Source organism: Ambystoma mexicanum, chromosome 1p, assembly GCF_040938575.1.
Source record: "Ambystoma mexicanum isolate Mex_15411 chromosome 1p, UKY_AmexF1_1, whole genome shotgun sequence".
Taxonomy (NCBI): Eukaryota; Metazoa; Chordata; class Amphibia; order Caudata; family Ambystomatidae; genus Ambystoma; species Ambystoma mexicanum.
In genome coordinates this window covers 1,506,083,734-1,506,096,716 of record NC_090921.1, presented here as the reverse complement: position 1 = coordinate 1,506,096,716, position 12,983 = coordinate 1,506,083,734, and the positions used below count along the sequence as shown (strand labels likewise).

At 46.5% G+C, this 12,983-nt stretch overlaps 1 protein-coding gene across 5 annotated transcripts in view; it reads left to right on the top strand.

Annotated features, from left to right (window-relative positions):
• USF1 (upstream transcription factor 1) overlaps nucleotides 1-12,983 on the top strand; it is a 1,351,219-nt gene that overhangs the window by 518,247 nt on the left and 819,989 nt on the right. The window lies entirely within an intron of this gene.

The following is a 12,983-nucleotide window of genomic DNA, read 5'->3' as shown; positions in this document are numbered from 1 at the left end:
GTGCTGGGCTCCAGAATGGACACCTACGCTTTATGCAAATCGGCGAGAGCCCGTCAGGGCCTGCTGTCTTTCCTGCGGGAAGTGCTTTGTTAGCCTCTTGTAGTCCTGCTCTGTTAGCGACCGAGTCAACCGGTCTTTCTCTTCCTGGGTCATCCAGTAGAGCCCATCCTGATATATATACTTGTCCAATGCTGCCTGGCTTGCATTGGTCTTGGACAAGTACAAAGCCCTACAGTAATCCACCAATGCCCCCTTAATGTCTTCATCAGTCTGCAGCAGCCCCCTAGCTGGAGATATTAATATATGACCTCACAGTTTCAGATTTAACAATTCGTGCCAGCAAGCTCCCTGTCCTCTGCCTCTCTCTGTTATTTCGCACCGCCGCATGCCGTTGGAGAAACCTCACCTCCCTCTCGCCTGCATCCCTAAACACCCCTAGCTCTTTGCAGAATCGAGCCTGCCCCTCAGCATCCGTGAGGAGCTTTGATCCCGCCTTCAAGTCCCTCAAACGGAAATCACTGGCGGCCAGCTCCGCCCATATGGTCCTGAGAATCCCTGCTTCTTTGGCAATACATATTCCCCTGATTACACACTTCCCACAGAGTAGGGTGAGATGCCACGGACCCCTCATTCTCTTGAAAAAATGAGCTATGCCCTACCGAACCACCTCCTGAAATACCAGATCTGTAACCTCTCGTTTTTTTAAAAACAGCCCCCCCATGCAATTTCCCTGGGATAGCGAGCGTAGCGACAACAGGCGCATGATCGGAAAGTGTATGCGCCAGGATATTTCACTCAGTGACCCACCCAGACCGCTTATCAGCGACCAAAATATAGTCCAGCCTAGACACAGAGCCATGCAGAGGATCTGAATGTGTACCCTGTGTCCTGCACGTGATGATCTCTCCACACATCCACAAACCCTTAATTGTCGCATAACTGCTGCAATTTGCATGTGGCCCTCGCAGTCCACCTATTGGACCCACTAATGTAGCCAATGAGGCGTACATAACCACATTGAAGTCACCCGCCCACCACACTATTATCGCTGGGTGCCTCCTGAGCTGCTCCTCGATAAACTGTCTGAAGAGAGTCAGTATTGGGGCCATAGTTCATGAAGGTGAATCACTGCCCCTGTATCACCCCCGTAAGGACCAAGGCCCTCCCTTCGTTATCCCTCACCACCTCCAGCCTTTCAGAATTCCATTTGGGCCAGGCGCGCTATATAAATGAACAAAATACAAATTGTGCCCCTTATGGCTATGCAGACCCACCCATGAGTAGCTAGAGTAAGATAAGTATCTATGACAGGCCCAGGACTTGGCAAACAGAGCCTCCCCTGAAGATGAAAGGTGCGCATCTTGCAAGAAAGCGACATCTTCCTGGTGTCTCTGCATGTATAGTAGAAACTTTCTAGCTTTAGAGGGAACGTCCATAGCCCATCTCCCAAGCTAGTCGTCCTGCCCCACCCCTCCCGCTGGTACACCACATGGCGTCCTAAAACCATAGGTTTGGCCCATCATGTTCCCTCCCCCGGCCCCCCACCCCCATGCAAAATCAGGCAGATTCCATTTCCAGAGCTAGGAAAAAGCCTCCCCGCCTTCACCTCCCGTACGCGAACCTCCCCAGTGTCTGTCCCCCTTAGCATGTATTGAGACAGGAGGACTGTGTGCCGGCGAAAACCAATTAACTCCAACTAACCAACTTGAACTAGCTCCTCCACAGCACCCACTCTGACAACCCCAATCTGTCAGCTAAATATCTCCCCCGCTAACCCCCACCGCCCCCCTCTGCAAGATACATCCAAACAGCCAAAGCATGGGAGCCTCTCGAAGGCTTGGCCACCCCCACCCGCCACAACAGCCGGATATAGGCCTCGACAATAGGCCACCCCTGGCTAACTCCAAAAACATGTTGGGGTGTGCCAATGCACCTACGGAGTATTAACTGGGTCTCTGGACAGGGGCCTGCACTGGCCATTTTATTCTGCGCCGACCCAGCTCCATTGTCTGTGGCGTCCAGGAAGTCACTTGCCTCCTCCAGCGATTGAAAGAATAGGGCCTTACTGTTGTATTCAGCTCGCAGGCATGCAGGAAACAGCATGACATATTTTAACCCCTTGGCATTGAGCCTCTTCTTCACCTCAATAAAGTGACACCTACACCCTATTAGAGAAATCCGGGAAGAGCTGCATCTGATCACTGTTAACTGAGGGTGCCTAGCTCCCACGGCCTTCGCAGTGCAAAGTACCTATCCCGATAATTGAGAAGTCTGGCTATGTTGGGCCTCAGCAGGTATCCAGGCATTGTTTAGAATATATAGTTTCGAATGCCAAAGTTTAGAAAAAAATGCAGCGAAAAAATGAATTTTTTTTGTAGGTAAAGTATTTTTTTTTTAATGAGTTTTAAGTTGTAAAAAAACAGGGGTTGAGGGGGACCCCCCCATTAATTTTTTTTTTAATGCATTATTTTGATGCATTTTTTGTCGAAACTTTGCCATTTGAAAAAATCACTAAAAACTCCTCAGCGGCATGCCCGGCACCAGAGGGCGCCCACCTGGGATGCGATGAGGCATTTTGACCACAAACGCTGTTGAAAAACAAGATTCGGCAAGCACCTTCTGCAGCAGTGCATCGGTCCTTTGTCCAATGCATCCGGGAACCTGACAATCCTGAGGTTATTAGGGCAGGCTCTGGACTGTAAATCGTCCTGCTTCTCTGAGCTCCCTGGCTGCTTTCTTGAGCTGGACAACTTCCCGTGTCATTGTAATGGACTCATCCTCCACCGTGGATAGACGCTGCTCTACCTCATCCAACTGTTCGCCATGCTTATTTAGGGACCTGTACGCTTACTGCGACCCCCCCCCCCCGCCCATCCATGAGACCCCCCAAATTGCCAACTTTTTTTGATTTCTACCCCCTTTACACCACATATATATGCGGGGGGCATACCCCCTGCATGCCCCCCCCACATATATATGTGGTGTGAAAGGGGGTTGAAACATTTTCGGAGGTCGCAGTGATGGGGTAATATCCTTATTTAGTCTGACCTGCATGTGGTTAACTCTGCAGGTGAGGGTATCCATTTTGCTGTCCGGTGTGCTCATACCAGTCTGAAGCTGTGTCAGGATGCCTATTATGTCCCGCAGAGTGTCCGAGGAAGGCTCGACCATGGCCTCAGATTCCTCCTCCGGTTCCTGAGACCCTTGCTCTGCCCACTTCATCTTTGAGGGAATGGCATACAGGAGTTTTGATTGTTTACTCATTTTTCCCTGTCTTGCCATTGACTAGTGCTAGCTCACGGGGAGCAGTAGAGGATTCTGATGCAGTTCAGAATATGGCCACTAAACAGCCACCTGCCAAATTGAGCAGAGTCCCCCTCTGTCAATCAAATGATGCTACCAAGTGGGGGCGCCCACATCAGTTGCCCATTTCTTGTCAGAGTCCTGGGACTTTAATCTCACCCACCAGTCCGGGAGCCTCTCACCCACCAGTCCGGGAGCCTGTCCCACCAGGGGGCAGCAGCTGCTTGTCAACCTGTCACTCTCCCCAATGCAGATAGGTGTAGTGCCAAATTCGATGGTAAAAGTGATCCTTCTCTGGTAACTCCTCCAATAACAGAGAGCAGTGCCTGCTAGCGGGCTACAACTGCCCCAGGGGGTTGCCAGGCATCACCAACGAGGTTCAGACAGCTGATGTAGAATGGATGCAAACCTACTGCCTCTGTACCGTACCAGATGCTCCCCCTCCGCCCCCCTCCAGGGCCTCCTGTTGTCCCCCCTCCCCACGCCCCAGGGCCTCCTGTTTCCTGCCTGCCAACTGTAAACTGGGCAGCCAGCTCTGCAGCCCCTGTGGTGCATGAGCCGTGGACCAGCCCAGAAGGTGTAGGGGACCAGCCGTGAGCCAACAGGGATCTACCCTTCTGGCTGGCAATGCTCCGCCCGCCCGTGCCTCTCATTACACTCTCAGGAAGCGCTGGCGCACGACTTCTGGCTCTGCAGATGGGGTGCATACAGCCAGGCTAGGGATGCAGGGGCCTCTCCACTTCTACAACCCAGTGCAGCTTGTCTCTATACGGTAACCCACACGGGCCACAGGGTGCACTCCTTCCACAGTGTTCTCAGTAGGGCAGCTGATCCTCACCCCGGGCTGCCGCCAGTATCTTCTTAGTTCACCATTCTGTGCGGGGCACTTTTCCAGGCATGGAGTCCTTCTCATGGCAACAAAGGCCAAGTTGATTCATTGTGGTCACTGCAAGCTGACACAGCGGTGCACTGCCACCACATTTCACTACGATGGGACTCTACTAGTGCCACCCTGCTGCACTGTTTGTAGCCCGGTTCCGCTCCGAAAGTGCGGCTGTCCGGTCCAGCAACGCAGCCCCCTCCTCACCAGGCTTCGCCACGACCCCCTCTCTGGCACTCCAGAGGCAGCGGTATTACAATACTCAGCCCACCGGCCACTCCAGCTTCTAATAGAACATTTTGTGGGGTTGTCAAATGTGGATTACCAAGGGTATTGTCTGGATAGCTTGCAGGTTTATTGAAAGCTCAGATAAGAGCAGCCATCTTGGCACGGTTCTCGAGCACCCTCTCCACCCAGGCGAGACATTAAAATGTGGAAATCACCCACAGGTGTGAAAAACGGCTGGGGATGCAGCGAGAAAAGCTACCGGAGAAGCAGCAAGAAAAGCAGTATGAGAGGCAGTGGACTATAAAGAAGAGATAACAGGGCAAAGAGGGTACAATTCTACTCCTGTGTGATATCAGTTTGGGTAAACTTGGAACCCACATTGCCATAAGCATTAAACAGGCAATGTTGTTATTGTATTTTACATATACCCACCCTTGGGCTATGCCAGCCACGAGGCTGCAATCGGGGTCAGGTGGGAGTAAGTGTACAAACTTGACTACCGAAATGGAAACTACCCTTACACATGGGTTGAGCTCTCCCTGTATTCCCTCCAGTGCCATGAATAGGGAGTATTCTTCCACTCAATCATTAACATTGACACCTCTTAGGAATAGTTATCGCTTATTAGATGTCATCGCTCTCAGTGCTAAGAGAAGATTGAGGCTCCAGCAAGAACAGCTTGCCTGTTCCAAACTCTTGTATACCCGTAAAGAGCTGAAGAATTATCCAAATGTTAGGCAATAGTGCAGACTCTCTGCCTCAAACTTTTACGCCCTCTCAGCCAATGGCAGTTAACTCTCAAGCTAATAAAGGGGGGTTAAATGAGTACATTAATGAGAACAAGGAAGCAGACAGCGTAGAAGGTCACATATTGAAGGGGACTCAGCCAACGCAGCCAAACTTAAGCGGGGAATCAGTCAGGATACAATCCAGTAGTAAGCAAGCAGAGGACAACAGCTGACCCTTGGTCTACTGAGTTGTGGAGACCCCTCCAAGAGCAGTTGTTGCGGGACCTGGCGGCTTGCACTAATACAGGTGACTTTCAGAAATGGATGGTGTCTGTACATTCCAATATGGTGACTATACCTACGGTTAATCCGATAAAGTTAAACTTTGCAGAGCCAAAAAGAACGGAAAATGTCTTACAAACTTCCCCCTTAAAGAATGGGCTTCACCAGTGTAGTCAAACAGACCTGAGAGAGGTTCCGCAAATAGGTCGGTCCTCTCAGGTAACAGCTGTTACTCCCGCCCATGTGCCTGGTAGGGGTGATAAGGCTCTGAGAGAGGCTCATAGGTTGCCTCCCATGGTATCGCCCCCGGCTATATGCCTCATCGCAAGGACATTCGGCAAAGAAAAGTTGAAAAGACCAATATTGTGGACACCAGTCTAAGGAAATGTGTTCTTGATTCAAGAAACTCGATTATCATCAACGCTGATAAGCCAAGCCATTTTGAATCCAGGGAGGCATCGAAAAATTAAATCCTGGCTTGGCTTAATGCCAAATTAGGCTTTAACTGTGTGCAAACTCAGGGTCTAAAGGTGCTGCAGAGAATTCATATTGACAAATGGTGCCATAGTGCCAATACAGATTGCATTATTGTGGCTTGTGGGTCTTGTAGCCTTCCTCAATACTTGAATAGAATCTCATTCTCACAGCATATGTCCTCTTCCACTAAATTGAGAATTGTATTGAATTGACATGCAAATGTTGAAGTTTTTCCATTTGCGCTTTTTAGGCGTTGATGTTGCTCATCGATTCTTATGTTAGCCCAGATGCTTTTCTTCAATGTCACTAGTGTTACAAGTGTTAAATTATTCTATTGCTTATGTTTTGTTTATCTTATGTTTGTATTTTGTATTGTGTATGTATGTTCTATGTTAGCGCCTTGATGCCTAAGGGCTTTGACGCTTTATAAGCATACAAATAAAAAATTTAAAAAAATATACGTCTGCTCATTCACAGCTCGTGCTGCAACCCATATTGCTTCTTGCATCTTGATGTGCCTAGTCATAGCCCATGCCTTAGCATACTCTTAGCGTTGATATTGTATTTTACACTTGGGCGTGCCTTTTATCAGTTTGTGCGGTAGCTTGTATTGCCTCCTGCATTCGGATGTTCCAAGTCTTAGCCCGTGCTGCAACCTGCATTTAGCGCTGTTATTGTATTCTACACTCGTGTGTCCCCACTCATAGCTTGAGCTGCAATCAGCATTCAGCACCATTGTGGTATCCTACATCTAGATAGGCCCACAATGTAATTTGCTCTCACCTGTCTATTTTAGGATTTGGACCTGGGTGGGACTAACATTGGATATCCTTACGCCATGCCCGACCCCTTTCCTTAACAAAACCGCACCTTTTCCCATCACCTCACCTTCTACCAATAACACATCCCCACCTAAGGATACAGCTAAACCATACCCCCACAAGAAAGACCTCCCTTTAACCGTTCTGCCACCAGACGGACTATCAAGATCATTCTGGCTATCCACAAGCACAGTGCAGACACACTTCGATGCAACCACGGCCCGCTCCACTCAGAAAACATCACCTTCCGACGCACAAACCACCTCCCCTCTACTGCCAACATGCCCCATCACAGGTTCTCTTAGACTCCGATTATCTGCACGATCCTTCCAGCTATGGCCACACAAACCACAAATACCTGGCCTTAACCAAAAAAAAAATCAAACCTATAACACCCCATCCCATCTGATCACCAAACTAGGCACTATAAAAGAACCTAACTCACCACCTCCAGCCCAACATTGAAGAAGTTCCCCCTCTAAAAAAGAGAAAAGCTATACCTCCAGCACATATCAACCCCTGGTTCACGCCCGAAGTCAGAATCATGCGCGCAGCAAAAAGATCTGCCAAAAACAACTGGCTAAAATCCCCAACGGAGCCAAACAAATGCCTATTCCAATCCGTAGCCAACAGCTACAAAAAAGAGATCTTCAATGCCAAAAGCGAAGTCTTTAATCAGAGAATAGTGAATGCCCAATCTAATACTAAAGAATTATTCTCTGCGATCTGGAATCTCCAGCACCTACCTCTGACCATACTGTCAAAGATGAACTATGGTGCTCTTGCATTCAAAACGCCCTAGCAGATAAAATTACACTACTACAATGAAAAATTGAATTAAAAAAATCGAAACTCGGTATCAACCCAACCCCGCCAACAGCATCCACTACCTTGGACACCCTAAGGCCAATACATTTACATTCACCCCTCACTTGATCGCATAGCTTATCTGCAGATCCAAAAATATTTGGAAGATAACCATCTCCTGGGCCTAAGACAATCAGGCTTCAGGCCAGGCCATGGTACAGAAACAGCTCTACTAGACTTGAAAACACAAATGGACCAATATAAAGACAAAACTATGCATCCTCCTTCTGTTAGACCTCGCAGTAGCCTTTGATTTGGTTAATCATGAGATCTTGTGCCAACACCTCGAGATTGCGGCCCAATTCTCTCCAGAATCTATCAAATGGATCAAATCATTTCTATCAAACAGGACCACAAGGGTCTTTTCTGACACCTCAGCAGCCCCCTCCGTCCCTGTGACCTGCGGCGTTCCGCAAGGCTCTTGGATATTACCCACGTTATACAACGCATTTACTAAGCTACTATTTGACAAACTTGACAATATGGGTCTCACGTATACAAACTATGCGGATGATGCTCAAATACTCATACCGATACCGGATGTGATGACACAGATGCCAAAAACCTAAACAAAATCTACCTTGCAATCCAGGCATGGATAGCTCAACTAATTGTGTCTTAATGACAAGACAGAGCTCATCCTCAATGGAAACAAAACTAAACTAAGCAACCTTCCCTCAACATATGTCGTTCAACATTGACGGCAACACCATCATGGTCGCCAACTAAATTAAAACCCTATGGGTCTATATTGACTCTTCACTCACCCTAAATAGACAGGTCAATGCTATCATCTCCTCTGCAGCCTATACACCCAAATTGATCAGAGCCAGCGGACCCTTCCTTTCCTCAGAAAATGCCATCACCCTGACCAAAGCCTTGATACTCTCCAGGATAGATTACTGTAACTCACTGTATGCAGGAACAAGTACTAGAAATATCAAGAAATTACAAATAGTACAAAACAATGTTATCAGAGCTGCCTTAAATATTCCTAAGCACGAACACATCTCATCCTTTAGAAGAAACATCCACTGGCTCCCAGTCCATGACGGGGTCAAAATTAAAATTCTGACCTTAACACATAAATGTATTGCAAATAAGGCACCAATATACCTTAGTAACCTCATCCGCAAAGCCCAATCCAACAGATCAACCCTCTCCGCCTATACCAATTTGCTTATCATCCCCAGGTATAGAAGACAGAAAACAGGAGACTCTAGCTTCACAGCATTAGCGCCCAAATGGTGGAATGCCCTCCCAAAACAACTCGGAAATGACACCTCCTTTTGGTCTTTTAGAAAAAACTTAAGATCTATCCTCTTCAGGTCTGACCCAGTTCAACAATCACCTAATCCCGCAGATTAACCCACATATGATTAAACATGCAAGAATCTGATGTAACACTTTGGATTAATATGTAAACCATGCAACACCATTGTGTATATATATTTAACTTGAAAAACCTGTAATTAACTGCTCACAAGATCGAAGCTTTGTAACCTGTAACCATATCCTTAAGCATGTTTTAGCACCTAGTTGCCTTTGGGCTTTGCGAGCTGTATACATTAAATAACAAAATAAGGCAAACATTGTACAATTCTCCTCATGCAAGATGTTGTTGGAGAAACTAGGAACAACCATTGCCACAAGCAGAGAAGCCATTGATAGTTGTGTGAAGTTGAAACCATTCCTGGCAGGCGAGTAGACCAGGAAAAGGATAAATTGTACAAAGTAGAAGGTAAACCAGGACAGGAATTATTATTTTAAAGACGGAAACTTGGTTGTGATGAGTATTGTGGAAGGAGAATATTTAGTTTATCATCCTGACAAACTATTGTGAAAGAGACATTTCCTATGCTGTATTGACAAAAGTTTTCTACGGAATCAATGGTTGTTCATCTGTCTAAATAATTATGTGATATTTTGGGAAGAATACTTTATGGAAGAAACAGTTGCTTTAATCTTGGCCAAAGTGTTTTGTGAGAGACATTTATTTCACCAATTTTTAAAGACGTGTTTGATGAAAAGATATTTTCCATTGAACTGAATAGAACACTGTTGAAACAAAAAGCTCTCAAATGTCATCCTGACTTGATTCAGGGGAAGTTAATTTAAACGCTGGTCACAAGGATTGCTCTGTAGGAATTATACATTTGAACTTTTGCACGTTGGTTGTATATGTTAGTGTGAGGGTTTGATACATTTGGACACAAAGCCACTTTTCTTTAGTTTTAGTTTGCTATGTAGCAACATTCTCGTTAGGATAGGGACAGACAGGTGCTTATCCCATCCCCATTAAACTTTGTGCCTGTCTCCCATTGCTGGCCCCTCACAAGGCTGTCAACATGTTTGACCTCCTAGGTCCCTGTTTGTACACTGGATGCAAGCTGCAACTGATAGCATTCTAAAGGAGAACAGCAGCAGCAAAACAAATTTCCTGCAGTTTCAACCATCTCCCCCACCAGATGTCACAGCTAGTTTACTTCAATGAGGTGCCAATTCCACAAATGTTCATTGCAGTATCGAGCACCAACCAAGAGGAGGGCATTAGTTCATATTGGACAATTCATTGTATATTTTCTGCAGAAAGGCAAACCTCATTTATTTTAAATCAGTTCAACAGTGCTAGCAAGATGTTTTGAAATAGGGTGGTTTCGAATTGTTTTCCTAAATACCACTGGTGTGGGCTTCGGAGAAACCAACTGTCAGTATTGTACAGGACTCTCCCTTGAGTTAGGACAAACTGTCACTGGCAAGCATGACTGAGCAGCAGAAAACCCCAAGTAAAGGATTTTTAAAAAATACTGCATTTTCTCTCTCGTTCTGCTCCCTCCATCCCAACTGGTCCGGAATTACCGGCACATCAGGCAGGGCTGGGAAAGCCTCTCCTAGAAATGTGTTGCTGTCATTTTAAAGCTTTTAGCTGCTCATTCTCCAGCATGGGGCGTGGCATGGATTCACATGCTCTTAAAGGATAGTTCCGGGACTTTTTTTTTATTGTCCCTACGGGTCGGCCATGTGTTTGTAAGCATAAATCGGTAGATCGTAGGAAACTTTCCTATCTACCTTACCCGACTTTTCGCCCATTATCGCACTCGAAATCAGCCTCCATTTTGTGATAATCCTATCATTTCGCCCCATCGACCTGGCTCACCTGCCTTTGCGGCACTAAATCAAATCCCCCGCCCCTGAAACAGACTTTATCAAAACATTCATATTCCCCGCCTCTATCCGTGACGTGACTGAGCTGCGTAGGCAAACGCGCCCAGGCGTCTTCTACGCGACTCCACACAGACCCCGGAAATCAACACAGATCAGCTCACAATACAGCGCACCACAATTCGGAATATGAAACTGTACTTTGAAATCAAACCGCAAGATTGTAAATGTGGTAAAGTACATTTATTTGACATCAAATGTTTAGAGAATATTCAGCGATTTGCATTTTTATTTGCTCATGTTCCAAAAAGTTCGTATTGAGGGAAGCGATGTTCGTGTGCAGTACACAGGGTGTTGGTTTACGATAAAAATAAGCTCTTTGGTCGCACTGATAATCGCATGGCTGTTCCAACAACGAGGCACTAGGCCACCACAACGGTAGGTATGTTGCATCTAACCGTTAGTACCGCGTAAGGGCATACTTGTACTTGGCGATCGTCCCATAAAATGGTCAGGGTGGTAACGTTGTTCACGCGGAGAAGCAACTGGCGGCTGTAGAAGCCGTCCGCCGGTGTCTGGTACTCGTGACACAGACAGTAGTGAATGATGTACCTAAAAACATAAAAAATGAAATTAGTCTCACCATCAGATCCTTATTAAAATTATTCATTTCATAGCGAGGACAGCGCTACTGGGTGTACACAAGTGTTTAAAGGCGTGGCGAGGCATGGAGGGGGGGGGGAGTGGAGTACAAGGTAAGTAGCATAAAATAATAAATAAATAGGGCCAGCTGGTGGCAAGTGCAAGGTAAGTGCAGAACAAGTGCTGGGAAGGGGGGGGGCTGTAGGATACTGAGACAGTCCCCCAGTGCAGGGGTTGACAGGGAGGCAGTGCAGGTGGAGAGTGGAAGGGCCCAGGACCGAGGTCGCAGACAGTGGACCAGTTGTAGCAGGGGAGAGGGAGAGAGAAAGCAGAAGCAAAGAGGAAGGTTTTGAGGTACTTCAGTAAAAGCAGATGTTTCTCCTCAAGATAGTGCGCGGTAGAAAACAATATGCCACATAGAACGAACAAGTACAACTGAACCCGTCTTTAAAGCCACTGTATAGTAATGAAATTGCGGTATAAACTCATCAAAAGTTACTTACATTATATTTGCATTTTCCATTGTGTCTCTGTGTAGGGCAGACCCGAAACACCACTCCTTCTTTGCCGACGTTACTTCTTCTAATGAACGTGGCTCATCGTTTAGTTTCTGAAATTTTATTCATTATCTTTTCTTAGTCTTTCGGGATGGTCCCGGCCTGTCAAGGTCAAATCACAATAGAACCTTATACTGGGTCGTGGGCCGTTCCGCCACCCGAGCAAAACATCAAAGCAGCTGACCTTCACTTTGAGCGAGCACACATTTCTAGTTTGGGCCTGCAACATGAGGAGACTCGAGAGAACAGACAATCAAATTACAATCATTTAAACCGTGATGTGTATTTCTCAATGAGCTCTGCTTTAGGTGGACATGGAACAGAGGCAATGTTGGGTGGCAATGCAGTTGTCCCCTGCATAGGTTCGTTCACCACTCCATGTATGTGCCTATCGAGGACATCTACGATAAGTCTCTCAATAAACTCATATTGCATATCCTCAAACACTGGTTTGATCACCCATTGTTTACTTCTTTTAGTGAAGGCCTTATTGTAGCGAAGCGTCCCTAAAGTTCCGGTCGTCCTACTTTGTTGACGGCCAACATTATGGTTATGTGCCAAGACCGCTAGAAGAGTCCGATTTATCATGCCTTCCATGCCAAAATGCAATCTTTTGGGCCTGTACTTTAGGCACATATTGTGGAACACCTCCAAATCTCCTGTGTGGCAGAATTCCGTGAGTCCCCTCAAATCTCTTGTTATAGTTTTATCAAATACAATCTTTTCAATGGCCTTGTGAGTGGGTGATGAAGGAATCAACCACTTCTTCTTCCGTGCCTCCTCTGTGGACAAATGGCCATGTTCACATTTGTGGAAATGTTAATTTGTCGACCATCGATGTACGTTGCTACAGTGCAACATTACTGACCGCCATTTTTCCAGTAGAATTTCCAACGACCCTTCACATGTTTTTGAGCTCCACCAAAGATGGTTGCTGATTGACTTGGACCACTGTGAAATACCTTGCATATCTTTTTTTTTTCCTGCAGCCGACAATTTTTTATTGATTGTTTTTGCAAGATGCCATACGTCAAAT